We start from the raw sequence: 13,062 nt of genomic DNA, 5'->3' as shown, positions 1-13,062 counted from the left end.
CTACTGTAAACGACCTATTCTTCGCGGGCTCATTATTTCGCGACTTAGGTCGACGCTGAAATTGTTTAGTAATTCGCGGGTTCTAATTTTCGCGACGCGGTGGTATCTCAATATAGATTCCAATGTGTTTACACTTTACCGGAATTGCTCGCGGGACATATTTTTCGCGAACTGTATGGGATTCGCGAACTTCGCGAAAATTAAGACCTTGCAATAATTAAGGCGTTTACAGCATTTATTCTACCTGAAAAATGCCATAAAATAAAAATGATTACAGTTAGGGTGACCACATTCCTGCTAGCGAAATGCGGGACACGCCGGGGTGGATGGAGGGTAGGGTAGGGGATTTATGAACAAGCTGGCACACATGAACTTAGGCTCTGTTAACACATTTAATATCCTGTGCTGATTATACACTTGCAAGTTGTATTACAGCAATTAAACTAAAATAATTTTCACTCCTAGTGATATATTTTTATTAGAAACTCGTTTTATATGATACTAGATGTGCCGATGTTGAAAGCATAAAAATCAACTGCTGCAGAACTCAATGCATCAAATGAAATTAAGAAAGAACAAATCTTTTTCGGTCTATTGTTTACCGTCAACGCTTACTTTTATCAACATGGTCCTACCCAAATTTTTAACGTCATGTTCTTTTTGGACAGTTGTGAGTTGCAGGCTTTTTGCGTCGTGTAATTGTCTCTTTCCCCCCTCCCCCCAAGAAAAAAGAAAAAAAAAACCTACAGCAACGTTTTAGCATTGACGTAGCGATTAGTAAATACTTCCAATATTTTATATTTAAACTTTTGGCGAGCAGTTTTCCTTACAATATATTTCCGCCAAGGGGATAGGCACAACGGCGCATGCGCGTTGGTTAATGCTCCTGCAAGAACAACGGTCGCTTCCCGCAATTCTTGGAGAGAAAATGCCGTATGTTTGGTAGAAGAGCGTGTTGGTTTAAGATGTGAAAGATGTGGTTGTGTTGTCCCTGTTTTAATTGTTTTTATTCTTTCTTTATCCATGAAAATGCCGTACCATTGCGGTTTTTATGATCACCAGCGACATCCGCGCTTCCCCATGTCGCGTTGTTCGGCAGCACCTTGAGTTGCAGTATGAATTTTAGGACAGTATGAAATGTGCGGCATTTTGAATATTTGGGAATTTCTTGCGGGACGCAGGACACGATCCCTCAATGGAGGACAGTCCCGCGAGTCGCGGGACGGGTGGTCACCCTAATTACAGTAAATATAGACGGTTCGAGCCTTCAAGCTTGAGTATCATCTAAAACGATATTTATTTTTAACTTGATTTAGTTATCTTGTTTGCATTCAGTGGGGCGCACCTGCCGCCTGCACGAAAATACGCTGGTTCCCTCTCAGGGGTTCATCTTTTATTTTGTACTGAGCACAATCTCCTAAACTTTTATCAGCGACGGTAGCCATGTACGAACCACAAAGTGCTCAGGTGCAGTTAATTCCACTCTGGGTTGCAGCGTCTTCTTCGTTATTCTGCATGGGGAAACGAAATAATGACGCACGAACACACACGCACGTACACGCACGCACACGCACGCACACGCACACACGCACCCGCAGATATATACGTACGCATATACACTCACGCATATTGCCGCAATTGTAAAGCTCGGATGCCTGTGACAACCGTCACAGGCTATTTCTTTCTATCTTTACTCCCCCCCAACCACCCCCCCCCCCCCCCACACACACACAACTTTTTCATGACCGGGTTTAAGATTTTTTTTTAATACATCGTTATTTTTCGCAACGGACTAGCGTTATAGATTTTGCCTACCTACTTTTTAAATGCAAACAGGTCTTACATACGGCTCTCAATTGCGCCGTGTTTTTCGTCTTCTATAAATCTGCAACTGTCAGCGACCAAAGAGCTCACCCGCACATGTCAAGCTTATATAAGCTGCGGGGAGAAAAGCATGTTGAGTAAAAAGTGGTGGGCGCAGTGTCGGTTGTTGTGTTTGTGTATATGTCGGTGCAGCGTGATACGTGGTACTCGTGTTGTCTGCGGTGTATGTTGGGCTGCTGTCTGCTCGTGATCGTTCGCAGCGTATGAAAAGGCTCGCTTCTAAAGGCTGCTAGAAATCTCGCTAGGTCGCGCAATTTACCGCCCGATTACCAATAGTTTGCTTGAGTTAGTTATCCATGTAAGTACGGCATTCGTTTTTCTGTCTAGCGGTTCTGTCGTAGCTACCGACGCCGACGACCGCCGACGACGCACGTACGCACGTACGTGCGTACGTACGTACGTACATAGCTTTGCACGTAACTACGTCCGTCGCTTGGAGATTGTTTACTGCGTATAAAAAACATCGAACGAGAACAAACGCGTCCTGTGTGCTCTCAATTCGTCGGAAAGGCGCGCGGCTCGCTTGGCTTGTCTCTCGCCTGTTCTCGGCTGCTGGCCGCCATGATTTATAAAAAAAACACGCTCCGCCGTGATTTGCGGAAGGCATACACTGTGTATCTGTCAAAGTCGATACGGCACCTCATGTGTAGACGAATGACACACATGGCTGCGCGTAAAACGAACACGTTTTGTCATGTCCGCTATGAGACACCGGTTTACACGTCTGGGCGTGTTATTTTCGCTCACGGTCTACTGCACCTTGCCGAGCAGAGATCTTAGCTTGCTGATGCTCTTGAGCTCGGGCATATGTAGCATTGACGACATCGTTTTCCTTGAAGGTGTAAAGCCTGTTGAGATGCGACTTGACAGACGTATTCGAACTTTTGTTGGAGTAAGGCGCAATTTTCTTTCTTGATAATGAAGCCGTAATGTAGGAGATGCTGGAGTACCCGTTTTAGGTTCTGGAAATGCTGAGCAGTGTTCGTTTCGGTCTAATGATGTCCCCGACGCAGCAAGCGACACCGTCCAGTGCAATAGTTACCTGGGAAATTATGCGCTAGAAAACTGCTGGGGCGGATGCGACCCCAAAAGGCATCCTGTAAAATTTTAATAGGCCTTTGTGAGTTTTTATTAATAGTGCTGTCCTTACGTCCCAGTCAAGCTCCAACTGAAAGTACAGCTCTCACAAATCGAGTTTTTTCTTTAATTTATTGCCTCGGCTGAGCTTAGCGAAGAGTTCTTTTCGATGTAGCAGTGGGCGCTGGGCAATGTCGAGCTGCGAGTACACGGTAACACTGAACTCACCGCACACATAAACTGGTCCATCCAACTTTGGAATAACAAGAATCGGAGTTTCCCACTGGGAGAATTTCACGGGTGAAGGAACGTTACGATCTTGTTTTGCTGGTACAAGTATCTTTTAACCGCTTCTTGCGTAGCTAACGTCATTAGGCGAGGGTTGAACAACCTTGCGTTTCCGTCAGGCTTGAACCAAGGTCAACTTTGACTTAAGTGCAACAACCCAAGGCACCAGTGAACAAGCTCGGAAACCTTGCCAGCATTTTCAGGAGCAAGGTTTCATCTTCCAGTTTCACAGATCAGACAAACACTTCGTTGAGGACCAGCTTCAGCTTGTCCGTCCAAGTATTTCCAAGCGGGGTGATCTGTCGCATATCAGTTACCAATGCTTCGAGCTCCTCAGTGTGTTGCCGATGCGTAACTTTGAGCGAACACGCCCCTTGAGTGTGATCTTTTCCCGATTGAAGCAGACGCCATTAGGAACAGAATATTTTAGGGTGGGACGTCCAATCTTTTGCTGTGACTCCGTTTCAAGAAGTTTCAGCTTTGCACCTCTGTCAACCTGCAATTTCACGGGTGTTTCTGAACTCTAAAGTGATTGTGCCAAAATACATTCGCCAAAACCTTCACCCAATTTAAAGAAGCACTAAGTTCACTACGTAAAAACTGGCCTCAGTTCATGCATCTGTCGGTAGGTAGGAAATCTTGCCCAAATTTATTCACTCCGCATTATGTTGGCAAAAAACTCGCAAGAGATTTCCAGGAAAATATCGGTGGTGACTTATGATTCCCTGAAATTTTGTATAACCGGTCGTTTGCAGGACCGAATCATCCACTCCAGCGGTGTGTGTCGCTGTGCAAACACGTCGCTGTTCAAACGCAGTCCAACAACACAAAGCATAAAAAAGGCAGATTTAGGACAACAATCCGGAGTCCATTGTTAATTTAAAATGACGTAATTTTTGTTGACAACGCCCGCAGCTTTTTACTCACGGTATGCGTCGAGAATATTCGACATTTTGAAACGGAATATAGGAAGATTCCCTTTTAAAGACACTCGCTGGCTCCTCCCGGACCAGCTGGACCGGATCAGTTGACGACGACGGGACTGAACCGAGTCTGAACACGTTCAACCTCAACCCCACAACAACCAATTTGCGCTCCGTGTTGGTGTGAGTTTCTACTTCCAAGCCCCGCACCACACACCACAAACGTTTCAGTTCCTTGTCGCATCGAGGTGTTGCACCAAACACAACGAGATCCCCGAAGTCAAAGTAGCGCTGACGTGAACGTCGGCTTGTAGTTGCGCACTCGTGGACCCTGTGACGCCCTTTGGTTTCAAATCACACACGACAATTACGAATGATACTTCCGTCATTCGGAAACATCACAGGGGAACTTATATGGTCACGTCTTCGCTACATGTGATCCCAAACCGCAGAGCTTCTCGAGTTCCGCGAAACCAAAAGAATACCGGCGCTACGTACGTTGTTGCCAGATATTCTCCGATCAAAGAAAAACTACGAACGCAAACCGGCTCTAGCTTCCAACGTAACTCAACGGCACCTCCCTCCATCCCCCCCCCCCCCCTCCCCCTTGATCCGCGTCGTACCTTTGACAAGGCGCACCGGAAGTTGACCCGCTGCGTACGTTGTTCACTTCCGCAGCCAAGTGAATCCAAGAGGAAGTCCTAGAGTGAGGGGAGGGGCGTACTTCTTTGCCCGGGCCGAAAAAGCGCGAGTTTCAAATGTGGAGAGGTTCTGACTCCGACTAAATTACGTCCTGTAACGTAAATACTGCTAAAAAAATTATTCGTGGAAAATAGGTTTTGTCACATGCTTGTCCCGTTGAGGCTGTTTAAAAAAACGTTTTTTTGTCCTTTGCAGTTAACCTTTAACACAGGCATTGCATTACTCATATGAATAAAATACGGTCAACGTGCAAGCGAGCTCGTGCGTATTAATCATTATTTTTAAACCGTGAGACTGAGAAGAAAGTTGAAGATAACTTAGAATAAGCCGAAGAAAGGTGGTAGACAAACGTCTTAAACTCATCTAACAATATTTATTTAAAACAGCGCTTTTATAACCTTCTCCCAAGGTCGTCTACAACGTAAAAGCTGACTTAAAATTCAGTGACATTGAAAACAAAATGGTGCGTTCTGTTTTTTTTTTTTCTTCTCCGCTCTGGCCGACTTTGGAGAAGGATATAAAACGTTGTAGGAAATAAATTTTATCAGCTTAGTTTCAGATGCTTGCCTCACCTTTCTCCTGTTTCTTTTAATTTGTCTTCACGTTCCCTTGCCTGTCTTAGGGTTGAACCATCATGATCTCAGGCATAACTCATCTCGGAAGCGTCAGGCCCATTCTGAGTGGTTGGTGTTGCGGTTTCGGAAACACTTGAGTGGTGACTTGAGTGGTGCAGAAGCAGTGTTGGGAAGTACTTCAAGTACATTGTACTTAAAGTACTACTTCAAGTAGGTTTAGGAAACTTGTACTTTACTTGAAGTACATTCTCTGAGTATGCACTTGTACTTTACTTAAAGTAATTGTTTCTAGTGCTTTCTGAAGAAACTATGATTCCAGACTTCAAAGTATATTCTCTAAATATAGTTTTGTTAAATTTGTATCACGAGATGATGTTTTGTCAACTCAGATGAAATACTGGGAGGGATATTCTACTCTCACCAGAAACGTGAGCAGACTACGCATGCTCTGTTTGTTCTAGGGCGGCTTTCCCGTAGCTTTTTTAACTCGCTAGTTCTCGGACGGTCAGCGCAAGCAAGGAGGTGTAAAATATCAGGAGAGAAAAATTAATCACAGTGTAGCGCCTGAAACTGTGGTGCGAAAAAGTAAACTTTGAAGTCGAAGTAAAAGACAACAGAGGAGAACGCCACAATATTTTGATACATTCTCTTTTGCCTTCTCCTTCAACTTGAAAGTTCCTTAATTTTTTCGCACTCCAAGCTGAGGCTTGCGAGGACACTCCTCTATGAGAAAATTGCTTGCGGAAGCTAGTGGCCGGACGTTATGCTCTCTCCTAGTGTAACCACCTCGGGTGCAACAATCCAGCCACCTTGGGCGCAACAATCCAGCGCAAACGGCGTCAAATTCAGCCGAAGAATTTCTCAATTTGGCTAAGTTCCTTAAAAAAATTTGCTCTCTGGTCACTTGATTTTATCAAATATTCGCCGCTGTTTTTGAAAACAGGTCATGCACCCCTGATTACCCCTGAGCGATGCATACCAGTTAAAAAATCACTGTATAGGGGAATGAAAGGGAATCATGAAATATTGTGTTCAAATAGGTTTACTGTACTTCGAAAGTACATTGTATTTATAGTAGTTTACTTCAAGTACATCACATCCAGTGTACTTAGTACTTTACTTGAACTACACCACGTCTCATTTACTTTATACTTTACTTGAAATACCTTTTAGATGTACTTTACCCAACACCGTGCATAAGTAAACAGCTTCACCTATTTGACGAGCAGCGCAGAGTGGTGCCCTCCGTCTAGGCTTTATGACTCCGCTGCGGCTTTTGGGTAGGACTCGGCCAAGCGGAGGGCGCCGTCAAGAGTGAGGTCCTTCTGGAATATCGACTACCAGGCGTGCACGTACGCCTGTGTCACGGAGAGTGACGATGAATGCTTTCAAAAGCATGCAACATTGGGCATCGGCTTCAGGTGCATACTCGCAGTCGGTGATGATTGCTCGAAGCACTGGTATAAATTATTTGACCGATTTATTTTCATTATTTTTTATTCTTTATCTGTGTCTGCGTATTCTTCTGCAGAAGGTCCTAAGGCAAGATGCGTAAGTGCCTGACAAGGACTAGCCCTTTCTGGGTGTGCAACGGGCCACATAACCATTAAGACGGAAAAAAGACATTATACAAAAATTTAAAATACATTCAATAGCCAAACTAATCAAATCAAAAACAACCAAATGATCAATATTTAATAGCAGAGAAAAACTAAAACATAAGAATTATAAATATTTTCACGGTATAGCCCGTTAGTCTCAAACACATGATTTATACACAAGTTTGTACTAGGGTCAGTGGACAAACTATATTGATTGATGTAGATAAAATGTGAAGGATATAAATAATACAAAAACACTTTCTGCGCAATAGCATTGTAGAAATAGAAAAAGGCAAATTCAAGGTCATTCAATGCAAGGCCATTTAAGGCAAATTTAAAGGTCAGAAATATCAAGACACGTGAACAGGTGCTAACAAAATGTGAGAGCTCTGCAAGCAAGATTTTATGTTTGTTTCCTGACGAATCGAAAACAGTTTTGCCCGCTCGAATTCTTTCAATTTTTGAGGTGTATGTGTTTTTTTAGTTCCTTTACTAGCTCCTGATACGCTTCATTCGAGAAGCTATTCAGCATCTTGAATGTCTCGGCACGAACTGAAGCAATATTTAAATTCTCGGCCGCGTCCACCATAACTTTATCGACATCAAGACAAGCTTGGAACCTTATATGATAGTCGCCATTGCTCCTTGTCGGGTGGAATGTCTCGCGACCATAAAGGCGGCGTGTAGAATTTTCCACCATCCTGGTTGCATGAATGTGATCTATCCTATTCAGTCCGCTCTTGTGTTGACCCTCTTCGTCAGTGTAGTAACTCGATGAGTCGGTTACTATTTAACGGTTTATTACAGTATGACAGGGCGAAGTAACATCGCGTTGATTCTAGATAATCACCTCGCAGATTGAATGTGCTCGAGTTCAATCCATCAGCTCTAGCTGCACCGACGACGACGACGATCGTCTTAGCGGTCCCCTCAACTTGTGCAATCTTATCAACGTTGGAATGTATAGTTTTGTAAGCTGCTTACAATGCTCTAGAATCTCGCTGCGTTGTTCATTTTGCTATATGCTGAACTGCATGGGAGCAGTGCCCCGGTTATGCCAAATATAGTACAGGGGAGAAAAAAATGCGTGGATCTGGCGTTTCGCGTAAGTGACCAATTGTTTTGGGGCAAAAACAGTACATTACTTGTATTTCGTATCTTGGGATATTTCACAAAATAAGGGTCGAAAATATGAAACATACAGGTAAATATTCCTGCGGTAAAATATTGAAATTTATTTTAAGATGATTTTTTTTTCTATCAGATTGACGAATTGGTGGGTGTGCTTAACAGTACTTTTGGAGAGATGCTTGAAAATAATACATGGATGGATAACTCTACACGCGAGGAGGCAATGCAGAAGGTACTGACCCTTATTCGTATTGTGACCATGTACTAATTAGGTCATTGATTTCAGCTTCAAAAAATGGCAGCAAAAATTGGTTACCCTTCTTGGATACTGAACGAGACGTATCTTAATGACCTTTACAAATACGTAAGTAATATTATGCCGATTACAGAATAATATTATTCCATATTGTGGTAAGATTTGTCTCTGTGTTCAAGATATTTTCTGGCGTTCTAGTCTTGATATATTCCGAGGTTGCATAAATATGCCAATACAACCAATAGGTTGTATTTTTTTGTATTTTATATACTGGGTGTTTAATTTTCATTCCAACTGTCTCTTTAAACTGGGTGAGAGTTAGACAAGTGCCCTCTTTACAATGTGTTTACGAAGCTTGGATGACATTAGTTGAGGGGATAGTCGTCATGGTAAGCAAGCTATTTAAACTAAAATCGGTTCATGAACTTTTTAGTGAGTACTTTTTAGGGTCATGTTGCAACGGTAGTAGACGAGATGTGAGAAATTGCTAGGATGACTCGCAACATTCAGCACATACATCATATCGGCCATCTTTGTTAAGTCGAACTCGGAGAGCCGGAGAGCCGTTTCAGCGTATTCATCGACCGTGTAGCCCGCCGGAGGAATGATGCAACGATGGAATTTTACGAGCTCAAACCATAGCCTGCGGCGAAACAATTTAAAAGCTTTACATGCCCTTTCTCAAGACACGCTCGCATCGTGTGCGCGTCCACAGCGACGTCGTCTCACCAGCAGAGCAAGTCGTACGGGTTTGGCCTTCGGAGCGTACGCGCGGCCCTCACCAATGCCGACACAGGTCTGCGATTCAAGGTATGTAAGTACTTTTGCATATGAGCGTGGACCAAGGAAGTTCCACTTGCTGAAAGTGTGTTTTAGAAAGAACCCACGATCTACGGACAGATCGCTTCTATGCGTGCCTATTTAAAATCGGTATTTGAAATCGGGAGCATTCTACTTCAGATTAGAGTCACCACATTTACTTCCGAGGCACGCCGACACCTTTTCACTGAACATCCCTCTCACAAATTGTGTTCTGCGCACTCAAAAGGACGAGGTTCAGAACTTGGCTTCGCAGAATTCGTTGTGACCATAAAAATTCGCGAAGAGAGGACGCTTTCAAAAGCGTCGCGCTCGCTGCAGAGGCGGCACTGAACACGCCATCGTAGTTTATTTGCACTTAGGACGTCCTAGTGGCACTTTAGTGAACTGACAAGTCGCAAAGACGCGAAACGGTAAAATCATTAGAAAACGTGTGCTTCCAACGGAGCTCCCACCTTGCTGTGAGTAAGGCTTTATGTAGATTAGAGCAGTACCTTCGCGGCGTGGGTTATTAGCGCTTATAGCCACCAAAGGGTAAAAAAGAAGCTTACAAGCAATAGAGTGATTCACTATCAGAAATTCGCCGCGATTTAAAGCACTCGTCGCGAATGCATCGCGGTAGAGAAGGAAGTCAACAGGTTTGCGCCATCGCAGTTATATCCTGCAAGGTTGCAGTCCCCGATATACATAAATCCTGTACGTCGAAAACAGCCGTGCTCTTCCCTACAGTACATTACATTCGCGACAGATTGCATCCTTTTGTTCACGCTAAGTGTACACATCGCGAGACTGTTAGTGCGAACATTACACCGGCGCTTTTTGCGTTATTTTTGAAGATCAAATTAAAAAAACTGAAAGTTGCACCACCCATTTTTGTTCCACCAAGGAGTTATTCTAAAAACATACGTAGTTTTTAGCTATAGGATTCCAATTGTCAAAATAAAAGAGGAACAACCGACGATTGTTTGCTCGTGCTAGCTGCTCTAGGGCTCGAATAGGAATAATAAACGAATAAACGATACATTCGTGACACATACCTTGTTCCCATTGCTGTCGTTAGCTCTACCTTGCTCGCAGAGTGGGACAGAGCAATTTCATGGATCTAGCCGGGAGAAATAGAAAATCGCGGAGCATACACCAGCGCGAACCAGCCCGTCCAGCCGCTTTTCTGAACCTGACCAAGATGGCGGATCTAATTCTTCTCGCGCCTACTAGATGGCTCGGCACATTTCGTATATTTAAAGCCCATTGATAAAGTCGTTTTTACCAGGACCGCCAACAACTGTCGTGGAAACGCGCAAGACACGTTCCACGAGCGGGTGCTCCCCCGCCATTCACCTCCAAGGGCCGCTCAATTCAGAGCTGCGCCGTCATTCGCTTCCAAGGGCGGCTCGAGAAACGAGCCTTGTGCACTGGCGCGTTTGACGCTACTTGCAAGATAAACGCAAAAACATCGAGGGGCTTTACGTATATATCGGAATGACGGCAATTGCTGTCAATGGAAAGACCAATAAAAAGGTGAAGTTGCAGTATAAAAATGGGCGTTAGCCCTGCCCACATTCAGGCTTAGTAGAATGACGTGGTCGTTTCAGCCACGTCGACACATGTCTTGGGCGCACCGACCAAGAACACACTGCCCAGATAGTGAAGACATAATTGAAACGACTACGCCACTCTTCCAAGCGACAGTGCGGGCAGAGCTTCGACACTCGTTTTGCGGGCAATTTTCGAATTGGAATAAAAACGTGTAAGTTGATAAATTAACACCTGAAGACTTATGCAGTATTGCTGCACTTGCTCATCGTTCTGTCCTGTAATAATAATATACGTGAGTAGTGCAATTAAAATATATTTCCTAAAACCAATATTTAAAATTAATTAAAAAATTTAGTTAATGAGCCAACTTATCATGACGATTATTCCCTGATCTAGTTTGTGTTCTCCTACATAAAAAGAGGGTGAAGACGGCACTCGCCTAAACCTCACACCCTTTTTATAAAATATGTTCGAGTTCAAAACCAAGCACCCGATTCATGCGACTGGCCGGATATAGAGGGTGTTCATCGACAACTCTAAATATTTAAGAAAAAGTACAGTTGAAATAAATACACGCTTGACTCGAAGGCACAGTTTTCAACGTAATTATTTTTAGATATGCTATATGTGAATACCCTATTTTCAAAATTTAGTAGGCTGTCAGTGCATAGTGCGCTAGAGAAAAATTCTGGTTAAAAAAAAAAAAAGGTTTTCCTTGAATTGAATGCACCTGCTGCATGATGCACACCCGGTTCACAGTTCACACCTGATGCCAAGTGACCGAGAAAACATAATTTCATACATAGTATACATTTCAAAAATGCCTCCTTTATAAGCTCGAGAAGGATCTACCATCATCATTAAACTATTCTTCCATTTACAAAATCCGTCATGTATCGTCATAAAGCATGATCAAGGAGAAACAAATTCTCGCCTAGTCTGTACCTGTATGATGGTCCGCACCGCGTAACATTTACATTAATAAGCTGTAGTGTGTTATCCATAGTCCTAAAATATGGTTTGTTTTATGGGGAAAAAAGCACGAGACATGCAAATTATAAACATGTGTGTGTGTGTGTGTGTGTGTGCGTGCGTGCGTGTGTGTGTGTGTCTGTGTGTGTGCGCGTGTGTGTGTGTGTGTGTTCTTTTCTACATAGGTGCCTGCAATTTTTTTGAACTTCATTTGTGAATGTTCGGCGCGGCCTGAATTTCAATCACCACCTTCAAGAACTTCTCAGATTACGAAAACCATATAAGAGAGAAGATGAGTGAGTATTATCAATGCCTGTTTTCTCGGATTTGTTTGTTTGATATAGATAACACTCTTGTGTAGAGTTACAATTCTTTTATCAAACTGTTCAGGTGGGTCACAGGTGCGGCAGTGATAAATGCATTTTACGGTGTGCTGGATAACGACATCAGTAAGTATCCAAAACAATAAATAAATTCCAGAGCAGTAAAGATCCATTTTGGATTTCCCCTTTTCCTTCCTTAGGCTCAAAACAGTCACCACTATACACGAGTTCACGTTGTTAAGGCATCTCTCACATGAATATTTTATTGCGTTGTCGATTTTCCTCGTAAACCGATCGAAACGAGACTGAAAATATGCAGGAGCAGCTTAGAGTAGCTTGATATTTTGTTTTTATTTATTTATTTAAAAACACTATCAACACTCTCTTGAGGGACATTACACAGAGGGTATCCGTTGCAAATATACGCACATCAATGCGGGGAGCGGTTGACAATTCACACATATTAACACGTACGCAGTACAACTTTGTGACTCTAACAGGTTAACAGCAGAGAAATTAATGTTTAAAGGCTGGGGTGCCGTTTCTACATACAGGATTTCGTTCGGCAATCGGCTCCTGGCTTTAATCGTTCTTATAAGAAAAAAACAAATTAGTATTGGGTCACTCCATATCAAACGTCCCAGACGTTGCGCTCGACCCCTTCCGATTTTTAAAGAAAAATTCATGTCCTTTTGCCGCAATGTCCGTAGCCATGCCCTAAAATATTTTTGGCGAAAAAAAATTTTTGATGACGTGAACGCGGTTTTAAATTTTAGAAACAGCGTGGAACTAGGCCTCACTCAGTAAATGATTAACTGTATTAATGAACAAGTCTTCACCAAGAAAGTCGTAAACGTAGAAAAATGTTTGAACAGCAGTAGAGGCTTTAATACACGACATTTCGGAAAGAGACTTTCCTTCTTCAAGTTAGTTAAATACCTAACAATATTTTTTTTAATGTGCACGGCTTTCGAC

The 13,062-nt window shown here is 43.1% G+C and overlaps 1 pseudogene; it reads left to right on the top strand.

The window, feature by feature from the left end:
- Nucleotides 1-13,062, top strand: part of LOC121837795 — a 116,373-nt pseudogene that overhangs the window by 86,374 nt on the left and 16,937 nt on the right.

The sequence above is a fragment of the Ixodes scapularis genome, unplaced genomic scaffold (assembly GCF_016920785.2).
Source record: "Ixodes scapularis isolate PalLabHiFi unplaced genomic scaffold, ASM1692078v2 PGA_scaffold4__175_contigs__length_147842914, whole genome shotgun sequence".
Taxonomy (NCBI): domain Eukaryota; kingdom Metazoa; phylum Arthropoda; class Arachnida; order Ixodida; family Ixodidae; genus Ixodes; species Ixodes scapularis.
The sequence above is the reverse complement of the archived record's forward strand: the minus strand, read 5'-3'. Positions and strand labels throughout refer to the sequence as shown.